Below are 12,168 nucleotides of genomic sequence, written 5' to 3' on the forward strand. Positions count from 1 at the left end.
CGCTTCAGGATTGGTCAGAAAGCAAACTATTTTGCAGGATTGATCATTCTCACTACATAGTGGAGCATTCAACCTTTCTCATGAATCAATGTGAGATTTTTACAAAATAGTTGAGATGTAAATCTGATAACGTACATTAGGGAGATTTAAACAATCCTTGGATAAATACATGGGTGATTTTGCAAAAGTTTAGGGCGACGAGCTGAGAATAATTCACAGGTCGGCGTGAATAATTCACAGGTCGGTTAACACAATGCGAGTAAGAAATTTATTTTCAAACTCCCAGAACGATTGGTAATTTACATACCTGGCTAGTATGGTTAAATTGGACCGAACAATCTATTTGCATACTAATGATCTCAATGACTGTAACTCGACAGAGCAACTGTTAATGACTAATATTTCACCCATGATCCTGTGTAGATATGAATATTCTCTATAAACTCACCGATAATCTCAGACGCACGCGCGGTTTGGATTCTATGTGGAGCATGCGCAGTGTCACATTGATCAGGACACAGAGAGAGAGAGACATGGAGCTGCTTTCTCCGGCAGCGGCTGCGATCGGATTCAGAGAGTCGCGCTTAGAGCCGGTGTGAGGGAGCCTCGCTGGGAAAAAGGAGCGAAGAGAATTCACAATTCCTGGATACAGGTTAAAAATAACTCTAAAAAGGCCCTCCAGGCCCGGGTAAGGAGGTGGCGGTCTCTGATCAGCGAAGCGGCCCAGGGTCACGGCCGCCATTTGTTTGAGGGAAGAAGGAGCGCGGGCCTCAGGGCCGCCATCTTGAGAAGGTCAAGGTGCAGGAGGGCGGGGCTCTCGGGGTCTGTAGAACAATCAGAGGAAAGGGAAGCCCCATTGTTATTGATTAATTCCACGAACACAGCGTCACTGGGCGGTCCTGCAGGAATATCCTCTCTCAGTCCTGCTGGGATGTTTCACCCCATCAGAACCAGCAGCTCTCCTCCTCTCTCAGCTCCCCTTCTGTCCTTCCTGCAGCATCTGTCCCCTGGAGCATTAAGCTGACTGTCCTGTCCCTCCCTCAGCTGTGTTTCTGTAATACCTGTGATATCCCAGTCCCACCTGAGATTACTTCACTAAAGACAGGAGTGCACCCGATGGACTTTTCTTAACATCAGCAATTGTTTAATACTCACTTACAGGTTTTAATTACATTGTTTTTGAAGCATTTACTTCACATTCAATCATTTGCAATGTTGGGATTTGAACCTGTGTCCAGAGAACACTTGCTGAGTTTCTGGATAAATTGTCACACAATAATGCCTCTAGGCCATCACTTCGCCTGCTCACAGTTTGTATATCCCAGTGCAACATGAATCAAAACTCTTTCTTCCAGCACAAGTGTTTGACCCGGCACTCTGATGATGTGACTCGGTACCTCTCCATGTGGTATCCCTCACTGTGTGGGTCTAATTGCTGCCTCTGTCAGCGTCTCTCACTTTTGAAGCTACTCCAGATCATGAGCCAACAGAATTCTCCACTCCAGAGAGATGAGGCAACACAGGTCAGGATTTTCCAGATCTCTGTGGGCTCAGTGCCATTCTATATGTGTAACCCTCAAAGCATTCATCTAATTGCCCATTCTGCCCATTTCTGTGTCCTCTACAGGTACTCATGAAGTTCCAGACTCAATAGACTTGCCAACTGCTGGTTGGGATGATGGTTGGTCAGCCAGAAAGACAAAGTCAGGGAGGTCGGGAGTCTTCAATAAATCCTGCTGCCAGGTAAGATCATTCCAGTGCACAGAGCAGAAAGTAATAATCACCACGCCTGCTGCAAGTTTTGTTGCAATGAGACAGCATCGGGAGTTCCCAGTTATCAGTCCAGGCTTGTGCTTTCTTAGGGAGCATCAGAACAACTGAGGGGAAAGCAGGCCTCCCACGAGAGGGTGGTAATGCAGCCTGGGATCTTTCTGTTCCCTATTCCCTCTCCAACATTGTATCTATGGCTTGTATTGAGGACCAGTGTCTTCAATCATTCTAACTCCTATAACAGTTCCTATCTCTGTCATCTCCTCCCCTCTCTCCAATTATTTCACATATTTGAAACCTCCAGTCCAGATGACCATCCGTATCGCTGTAACTTGCTTCAGTCTCTACAACATGCCTTGTCTCGATAGTCTCCTCCTCCAATAACTGGAGACATCGGGTCTGTTTCTGTGCTGCATGACTCTTTGGCTGAGATTTCCTAAATGGAATGAGTCGGGTTTGCCTGTGTTTGGCTCATATCCCTTCAAACCTTCTCCTCTCCATGTACCTGCCCGAGTGTCTTTTCCATGTTGTAATTGTACTTGTTTTTACCATTTCCTCTGGCAGTCCATTCCGTCTATGCACCATCCTCTGTGGATAATGTTGCCCCTCAGCTCCCTCTTTAAATCCTTGCTGTCTCACGTCACGTTTATGCCTCTAGCTTTGGACACACCTACCCTTGGCAATTCACCTTACTTAGACCATACATGGTTTCATAAACTTGTATAAGGTCACCCCGTGGCCTCCTCTGCCCAGGAAAAATATTGACGACAGTGTTACCAATATCTCCAACTCATGTACTCAATGCTCTCACCAATGCTCTCACAAGTGTGCCAATTGCCGCTTTCAACAACCTGTCACCCTGTGATGCCAGTCAAAGGAACAATGTAACTGCACCCCTTGGTCTCTCTCTTTTCTACAACACTGTTCAGGGCCCAACCATTACCCGTGTTAGTCCTCCTTGGTTTGTCTGAACTAAATCCAACAACTGAATTAAACTCCATCTTTCATTCCTTGGCCCCTTCGTCTATCATTTTGGTAACATCTTGAGCAAACTCCAGTCAAGTTTGTGGGACACGTTTTCCCATGCACAAAGCCATGCTGGCTGTCTGTAATCAGGCCTTATCTTTCCAAATGCATGTAAGGCCTACCTCTTAGAATGACCTCCAACAACTGACCCACCCTGATGTCTCGCTCATCAGTCTGTAGTTCCCTGGCTTTCTCTTGCAGCCTTTCTTAATTAATGACACAACATTATAATCATAGTTGGAGGCATACCGCACTCCGCACTGTTCAGTTAACGCTAACCATACTCTAAAACAGATCTCATCCCACCTGCCTGTTTCTGGATCATATCCCTTCAAACTGTTCCTATTCCTGTACTAATCTAAATGTCTGTTAAACATTGTAATTGTCCCCATGTTCTTGGGAAGTTCATTTCACACACAACCCACCCTCTGTGTAACAATGTGCCTCTCAAGTCTTTTTTTTAAAATGTCTCTTCTCTAAACTTAAAAATGTAGTGCCTTGTCTTGAAACTCCCCTGTCCATGGGAAAAGACAACTCCCATTAACTCTATCGATCCCCCTCATGATTTTATAAACTTCTATGAGGTCATCTGTCAACATTCAGGTTTCAGTGAAAAATACCAACCTATTCAGCCTTTCTTTATACTGAAGCCTTTCGTACCCAGCCACATCCCAGTAAATCTCCTCCCAACCCTTTCCAGCTTAATAATATCCTTCCTATAACTGGGAGACCAGAACTGGACACAGTATTCCAGAAGAGGACTCACCAATGGCCTGTATAATCTCAATGCGCCTTCCCAACTCCTATATCCAAAGGACTGAGCAATGAAAGCAAGTGAGACAAGCACCTTTTTTTAAACTATCCTGTCTCTCCATGTTACAAACTTCAAAGAATTATGTAGCTGAACCCTGAGGTCCCTCTGTTCTACAACACTACCGAAGGTCTTGCTATTAATTTTATAAGCCCTACCCGGGTTTGTTGTACAAAATGCATTACCTCGCATTTATTCAGATTGAACTCCATCGACAGTTTTTCAGCCATTCATTCACACCTTTCATCAGGATCCCTTTGTAATCCCAGAAAACCTTCTTCACTGTCCACAATGCCACCCTCCAGTCTAACAGCCTATCACACCTAGCTCTCTATGGTACAAATGTCTCTGTTCGGGGCCCTTCAATTTCTTCACCAGCTTCCCACAATGTCCTGAGATCCATTTGATCAGGTCCTGGGGATTTCTCTACCTTTGTGTTTTAAAACCTCCAGCACCTCCTTTTCTATAATGTGGACTCATTTCAAGACGTTGAGTCATAGAGATGTACAGCACAGAAACAGGCCCTTCGGACCAACTCCTGCATGACGTTTCTCGTCACATTTGCCAGAATTTTGCCAATATCCCTCTAAACTCTTCCTATTCATACACCCATCCACATGCCTTTGAAATGTATTTCTATCAGCCTCCACTATTTGCTCTGGCAGCTTATTCCATCCACTCTGCGGGAGCCAGTTGTCCTTTAGACCCCTTTGAAAAGTTTCCCTCGCCTGGGGAAATGACCTTGTCTATTGACCCTGTCGATGACCACCATGATTTTAAACACCCTTTATCGGTTAACTCCTCAGCCTCCCATGTTCAAGTGAAAACAGCCCCAGTCTATTCAGGCTTTTCCCTGAAGCACAAACCCTCCAACACTGGCACCATCTTTGGTCATTTCTTCTGAACCATTTCATGTTCCACGACATCCTTCCGATGACATTGAGACCAGAATTGCACACATTATTCCAATAGTGGTCAGGCCAAACACTGTTTAGTTCCTTGAGCGCCCCAGTCTTTATCTACAGTAAGTTCCAAAGTGAAATATTTGTTTTGGATCTTGCAGTTTCACACATTGTTGCCTTCATTGATTATTAAGGAGACCGGGTTTGTCCCGAGCTCTTCTTTTGCTCTTAATACACTTGTAGAGTCTCTTTGGATTCTCCTTAACTTTCTCTGCCAACGCTATCTCGTGTCCCCTTTTTACATTCCTGATTTCTATCCTAAGTGTATTTCTACAGCCCCGATGCTCCTGAAGGGATTCCCTTGAGCCAGCCAGTTATATCTGACATGTGACCCCCTTTTTCTTGACCACAGCCTCAACTCAGCCAGTGTTTCCTAATTCAGTCAGCATTCAGCTGCACACTAACAGGAACACACTGGCGCTGAACGCTCCTTTTATCTCGATTTTAAAATATTCCTACTTGCCAGATTTCCCTTTATCTGCAAATACTCTCCCCTGATCTACTTTAAAAATTCCTGTCTAATACTATCTTGCTCCATTGAATAACTTTAACTTGTGGATCGGGCCTGTCCTTTTCCATCGCTGTTTTCAAACTAATACAATTGTAGTAACTTTCCAAAGTGCTCCCCCACTAACACCTCAGTCCCGTTCCCTCCCTTGTTTCCCAAGGGGAGGTCAGGTATAGCCCCATTCTCCAGTTGGGCCACTTACATAATGACTGGGAGTTTTCGGAACACACTTAACAAATACCTTCCATCCAAATGTTTAACTTAGAAACAATCCCAGTCCAGGTTTGGAACGGTTAAGATCCCCTATCATTACAACCCTATTATTCTAAGAGATGTCTGAAATCTCCTGACATATTTGCTCCTCCATCTCCCATTGCCTATCGCTGTAGTCTGACCGTAGAAAACTAATGACCAATTTTTATTTCTCAGTTCCACTAATATCGTTTAACTGGGCGATCCTACATGAATCCTCCCTTGAGGTACTGCTGGGATGTTTCCCCCAATCAAACCCACCAGCTCTCCTCCTGTTTTGCCTCCTGTTCTCTCCTTCCTGTAGCATCTGTCTCCGGAACATTGAGCTGCTGCTCCTGTTGCTCCCTCAGCTGTGTTTCTGTAATATCTATGGGATCCCAATCCCATGTTCCCATCCATGCTCTGGGTTCATCTGCCTTATCTGTCTGGCCCTTTGTATTGAAATAACTGCAGTTTAATCCACCACTTTTCCATAATTGTCTGCTATGTTCTTGCCTGCCTTGTCCACTTATATTCCTCTGTTGAACCTTTGTACCAGCCTCAACTTTCTTTCTGGCCTTATGACTCTTTGGGGTCACACAGCCCTGCCAGACAAGTTTAAATCCTCTCGAGCAGCTCCAGCAACGTTCCCCACCAGGATGTGGGTCCCCCTCCTGCTCCCAGTTCAGGTGTATTCCCCACCCTGTCTACCTGTGCTGACACCTTCAGACATCCAGGGACTTGCCCACCAAGGTCCCTGTGTCCCTCAGTTCTCCAGGAGGACCGACCATTCATGATGTATATCATTCATTTATTAGACTTCCCACAGTGCATTACCTCACAGTGACCAGAAGTAAACTCTGTCTGCCATTACTCTGCTCAGTTTATCATCTGATCGATATCAGACTGCAGCCTGAGTCCATCCCCCTCACTGTGGACAACACCCTCACCTTTCATGTTATCGGCAAACCTACTAATGTTACCGTCTGCTTTCACATCTGAGTGATTAATGTCCATAATGAACAGCAATGGCTCCTGCACAGATCCCTGTGGTACATCCGCTGGGCAAAAGCTTTCAGTCACAAAACCAACCCTCCACCACGTGTGGAGCCAATTTACCAACTGACCTTGGATCCCATGGGATCTTCCCTTTTGGACCAGCGTTCCGTGTGGGACCTTGTCAAAGACCTTAATGAACTCCATATAAACCACATCATCTGCACGGCCCTCATCAATATCAGAGGACAGTCGTCTAGCAAATCCATACAGACAATCCCTCATGAAATTGCGGGGGGAATCCGTTTTTGGTGGATACATTCTTCCTCTTTTTGCAGTTCTGTGTACTGCAGTGTGTTGTGGCCCTTTTGAACAGTGTCTTGATGCAACTTCTTTTGTGTGTGTTGAGGTGGTTGCTTTCATAGATCAGGACTTGGTCTGTGTGTGTTGCTTTCCTGTATACCTTTGTGGTGAATTCTCCATTCGGTGTTCTCTGTACCGTCACGTCAAGGAATGGGAGTTGGTTGCCCTTTTCTTTCTCTCTTGTGAATCGGATTGCGGTGAGTGTGGCGTTGATGATCCGGTGTGTGTTCTCTATTTCTGTGTTTTTAATGATTACAAAGGTGTCCTCCACATATCTGACCCAGAGTTTGGGTTGAATTTGCAGTAAGACTGTTTGTTCTAATCTTTGCATTAGCACTTCTGCTATGAGTCCAGAGATGGGTGAGTCCATGGGTGTGCCGTTGATTTGTTCATATATTTGGTTGTTGAATGTGAAGTGTGTTGTGAGGCACAGGTCCAGTAGTTTGAGTATGCCGTCTTTGTTGATAGGTTCAACGTCCTGTTGTCTGTTCTGTATGTCCAGCAGGTTGGCTATTGTTTCTCTGGCTAGGGTTTTGTCGGTAGAGGTGAACAGTGCCGTTACATCGAATGAGACCATAGTTTCTTCCTTGTCTATGTGTATATTTCTGATGATGTCCAAGAATTCCTGTGTCGATTGTATAGAGTGTCTGGATCCGCTGATCAGGTGTTTCAGTTTCTGCTGTAGTTCTTTAGCCAGTTTGTGTGATGGTGTCCCTGGTAGTGATACTATGGGTCTGAGTGGGATGGCTGGTTTGTGCAATTTGGGTAGTCCATAGAATCTGGGGGTGTTGTTGGTTTCAGTTTTCATTCCCTGTCGGTCAAACCTGGTTATCTGTCCGTTTTTTATTGTAGGTTTCTCAGTGTGTTGTTTATCCTATTGGTGAGCTGCGGTGTGGGGTCAAACTCCACGCAATGTCATCCACAGATGCCTCAGGGAAAGACAACGGAATGAAGACATGCCACGACCCAAAGGACTAGCCACACTACCATGCATCAGGAACATTTCCGAACTGACAGCCAGACTACTGCGACCACTAGGACTCATAACAGCACACAAACCAACAGCCATTCTCAGACAACAACTCACCAGGACGATGGACCTGACACCCAGCATGAGCAAAACCAATGTAGTGTACAAAATCCCATGCAAGGACTGCACAAAACACTACATAGGACAAACAGGAAGACAGCTAACGATCCGCACCCATGAACACCAAACTGGCCACGAAACGACACGACCAGCTATCCTTAGTAGCCACACATGCAGATGACAAGCAACGTGAGTTCGACTGGGACAACACTACTATTATAGAACAAGCCAAACAGAGAACATCCAGGGAATTCCTCGAGGCATGGCACTCATCCACAGATTCAATCTATAAGCACATCGACCTGGACCCAATATACTGGCCACTGCAGCGGACAGCTGGATATGACAACCGCAAGCGGCAGATACAAATCACTATAAATCCCGGAGGAAAGATCACAGAAGCGCTTCACAGGAGGCTCCCAAGCACTGAGGATGTCACCTCGACAGGGGACGAAACGTCTGCAACACAAATTCCCAACTCGGCGAACAGAACCACAACAAGGAGCACCCGTGCTACAAATCTTCTCCCAAACTTTGAAGCCCTTTAGACTCTACTAAGCTCAGTCATGAACAAGCCACCATCTCTCTATTTCCTTTGCCTTGTTCAGTGTCTGCAACTTTCGCTGTATCTTCCAGTAAAGTTCTTTAGATACTGCAGGTCTGCCTAGCTCCCCAGATAACCTGTTTCATCCCCTACAGCTCCCTCAATCACTGTAACACCCTCTGCTCTGTCTAATCCTCCCCTTTCCCACTGTCTTCCAGGCACAACGGCGATCCTGTAAGAGAGCAGTGTGGAATGGGATGTTATAAATCTCAGCTGAGGCTTGAGGCCTACCATTACCTGGGAATCACAAGGGGAGAGAAGCTGAGAGAGAGCAGCACAAAGTGGGAGAATATAAATCAGCAGCGAGGGTCAAGGCCGACTGGGACTTGGCGTTGGATATAAAGCAGAGCAGGAGGCTCGAAATCAGCACTGAGTCACAGAGGGAGTGACCGTGTGAGGGAGCAACTTGGAGCAGGAGCTTGAGGCTGACTCACACCTGGGAGAATATAAATCAGCCCTGAGGATCGAGGCCTAGTTGTACCTGGGAGTCACAGAGACGCTGACACTGTGAGGGCGCAGACTGGAGTGAGAGCTGGATAATGACATGTCCGAGGATACACATCACTGTGTGTGCACGTGTCCCTCCATTGTTCTGTGTTTGTGTGTGTATGCGTGCGTATCCCCTTCCCTCGCTGTGTGTGTGTAACTCTCCTCACTTGTGTGTTTGTACCTCCCTTGCTGTGTGTGAGCATGTCCCTCCTTCACTATGTGTGTGAGCATATCCCTCCCTCACTGTGTGTGTGCATGTCCCTCCCTCGCTCTGTGTTTTTGTTTGTGTGTGCGTATGTCTGTGTGTCACCATCCCTCACTTTGTGTGTGTGTGTCCCCTCTCGCTTTCTGAGCAATGTCCCACCCTCGCTGTGTCTGCGTGTCTCAACCTTCTTGTGTGTGTGCGTGTCCAACCCTCGCTGTGTGTGTGTGCGTGTGCCCCTCTTGCAGTGTGTGAGGGTGTCCTCTCCTCGCTCTGTATGTGTGTGTATGCATATCACTCACTCACTGTGTGTCTGTGTGTCCGTCCCTCGCTGTGTGTGTGTGTGTCCCTCTCTCACTGTGTGCGCGTCGCACTTGCTTTGTGTGTGTGTCCCTCCCTCGCTGTGTGTGTGTCCCTCCCTCGCTGTGTGTGTCTGTGTCCCTCCCTCGCTGTGTGTGTGTGTGTGTGTCCCTCATCGCTGTGTGTGTGTGTCTGCGTGTCCCTCCTTCACTTTGCGTGTGTGTGTCCCTGTCCCTCACTGTGTGTGTCCCTCCCTCGCCGTGTGTCTGCATGTATCCCCCTCACTGTGTGTATGTGTGTGTCCCTCCATCGCTTTGCATGTGTGTGCACCCTCTCAATTTGTGTGCACATGCCCTACCCCTTGCGGTGTGTGTGCTTGTCCCTCCTTCACTGTGTGTCCCTCTCTCGCTATGTGTGTGCGTGTCGCTTCCTCGCTGTGTGTGTGTGTCCCTACCACGCTGTGTGTGTCCATGCTCCCTCCCTCGCTGCGTGTCTCAGCGTGTCCCTCCCTTGCTCTGTGTGTGTGTGTCACTCCCTCACTGTGTGTGTGTCCCTCACTCTCTGTGTATGTGCGCATGCATGTCCTTTCCTCACTGACTGTGCATGTCCTTCCCTCGCTGTGTCTGTGTGTGTGTCTCTTCGCTGCGTGTCCCTCCCTCACTCTGCGCGTGTGTGTTCCTCCCTCGCTGTGTGTGTGCGTGTCCCTCCCTTGCTCTGTGTGTGTGTGTGTGTGCGTGTGTGTGCGTGTGTGTGTGTGTGTGTGTGTGTGTCCCTCCTCACTGTGTGTATGTGTGTGTGTGTCCCTCTTGCTGTGCGAGTGTGTGCTTGGCCCTCCCTCGTTGTGTGAGCATGTGTCTCCCCCCTCGCTGTCTGGGCGTGTGTCCCTCTCTTGCTGTGTGTGTGTGTCTGTGTGTGTCTGTGTGTGTGTGTCACTCTCTCGCTGTGTCTGTCTGTGTTTGTGTGCTTTCTCATGCATGTGTCGCTCCCTCACTGTCTGTGTGTGCGTGTCCCTCCCTCGCTCTGTGTGTGCGTGTCCCTCCCTCGCCGTGTGTCTGCATGTATACCCCTCGCTCTGTGTGTGTGTGTGTTTGTGTGTGTGTGTGTGTGTATTTGTGCGTGTCCCTCCTTTGCTTTGCGTGTGTGTGCCCCCTCTCAATTTGTGTGCACATGCCCTCCCCCTCGTGGTGTGTGTGCTTGTCCCTCCTTCGCTGTGTGTCCCTCCCTCGCTGTGTGTGTGCGTGTCGCTCCCTCGCTGTGTGTGTGTGTGTGTGTGTCTCCCACGCTGTGTGTGTCCATGCTCCCTCCCTCGCTGCGTGTATCAGCGTGTCCCTCCCTCACTCTGTGTGTGTCCCTCCCTCACTGTGTGTGTGTGTCCCTCGCTCTCTGTGTATGTGCGTGGGCATGTCCTTCCCTCGCTGTGTCTGTGTGTGTCCCTTCACTGCGTGTCCCTCCCTCGCTGTGTGTGTGTGTGTCCCTTCCTCGCTGTGCGTGTGTGTGTGTTCTCCCTCAACTTGTGTGTACGTCCCCCTTGCTGTGTGTGCGTGTCCCTCCTCACTGTGTGTGTGTGTGTGTGTGTCCCTCCTCACTGTGTGTGTGTGTGTGTGTGCGTGTGTGTGTGTGTCCCTCCTCACTCTGTGTGTGTGTATGTGTGTGTGTGTGCGTGTGTGTGTGTCCCTCCTCACTCTGTGTGTGTGTGTGTGTGTGTGTGTGTGTCCCTCCTCACTGTGTGTGTGTGTGTGTGTGTGTGTGTCCCTCCTCACTGTGTGTGTGTGTGCGTGTCCCTCCTCAGTGTGTGTGTGTGTGTGCGTGTGTGTGCGCGTGTGTGTGTGTCCCTCCTCACTGTGTGTGTGTATGTGTGTGTGTCTGTCCCTCCTCACTGTGTGTGTGTGTGTGTGTGTGTCCCTCCTCACTGTGTGTGTGTGTGTGTGTGTGTGTGTGTGTGTGTCCCTCCCTCGCTGTGTATGTGTGAGTTACTCCCTTGCTCTGTGTGTGTCTCCCTCTTGCTCTGCATGTGTGTGTGTGGCCCTCCCTCGCTGTGTGTGCATGAGTCTCCTCCTCACTGTGTGTGTGCGTGACCCTCTCTTGCTCTGTGTGTGTGTGTGTGTGTGTGTGTGTGTCCATGTCCCTCACTGGCTGTGTGTGTGCGTGCCCCTCTCTCGCTGTGTGTCTGTGTTTGTGTGCTTGGGCATGAGCGTGTCCATCCCTCGCTGTGTGTACGTGTCCCCTCTTGCTGTGAGTATGTGTGACCCGTTTACAGTGTATGTGAGTGTCCTTCCCTCGCTGCGTGTGTGTGTGTGTGTGTGTGCCCCTTCCTTGCTGTGTGTCTATGCGCGTGTCCCTCCCTTGCTTTGTGCGTGTGTGAGTGTGCCTCTTGCTGTGTGTGCGTGTGTCACTTCCTCGCTTTGAGTGTGTATCCCTCCCTTGTTCTTTGTGCATATCCCCACCATTGTGTGTCCGCATCGCCCCTCGCTGTGTGAGTGCCTGTCCCCCCTTGCTGTGTGTGCGTGTGTCCCGTCTCGCTGTGTGTATGTGCCCCCTCTCAATTTCTGTGCACATGCCATCCCCCTCACCGTATGTCTGCTTGTCCCTCCTTCCCTGTGTGTGCGCGTGTCCCTCCCTTGCTGTTTATGTGCGTGTCCGTCTCTCGCTCTGTGTGTTGGTGTATATCCCTCCCTCGCTGTGTGTGTGCATGTCCTTCCCTCCGTCTGTGTGTGTGTGTCCCACTCTCACTGTGTGTGTCCCCCTCTTGCTGTGAGTATGTGTGTCCCTTTTGCAGTGTATGTGAGTGTCCCTCCCTCGGTGTGTGTGTGTGTGTG

At 48.7% G+C, this 12,168-nt stretch overlaps 1 long non-coding RNA gene across 1 annotated transcript in view; it reads left to right on the forward strand.

Annotated features, from left to right (window-relative positions):
- The first annotated feature begins 519 nt into the window (after positions 1 to 519).
- The window catches only part of LOC140485794 (uncharacterized), a 53,320-nt gene continuing 41,671 nt past the window's right edge, over positions 520 to 12,168 (forward strand). The window contains exons 1-2 of the long non-coding RNA XR_011962459.1: positions 520 to 652; positions 1,628 to 1,743. This is a non-coding gene — a long non-coding RNA (uncharacterized lncRNA). The remainder of the gene's footprint in view (positions 653 to 1,627; positions 1,744 to 12,168) is intronic.

This window comes from Chiloscyllium punctatum, chromosome 14, assembly GCF_047496795.1.
Source record: "Chiloscyllium punctatum isolate Juve2018m chromosome 14, sChiPun1.3, whole genome shotgun sequence".
Taxonomy (NCBI): domain Eukaryota; kingdom Metazoa; phylum Chordata; class Chondrichthyes; order Orectolobiformes; family Hemiscylliidae; genus Chiloscyllium; species Chiloscyllium punctatum.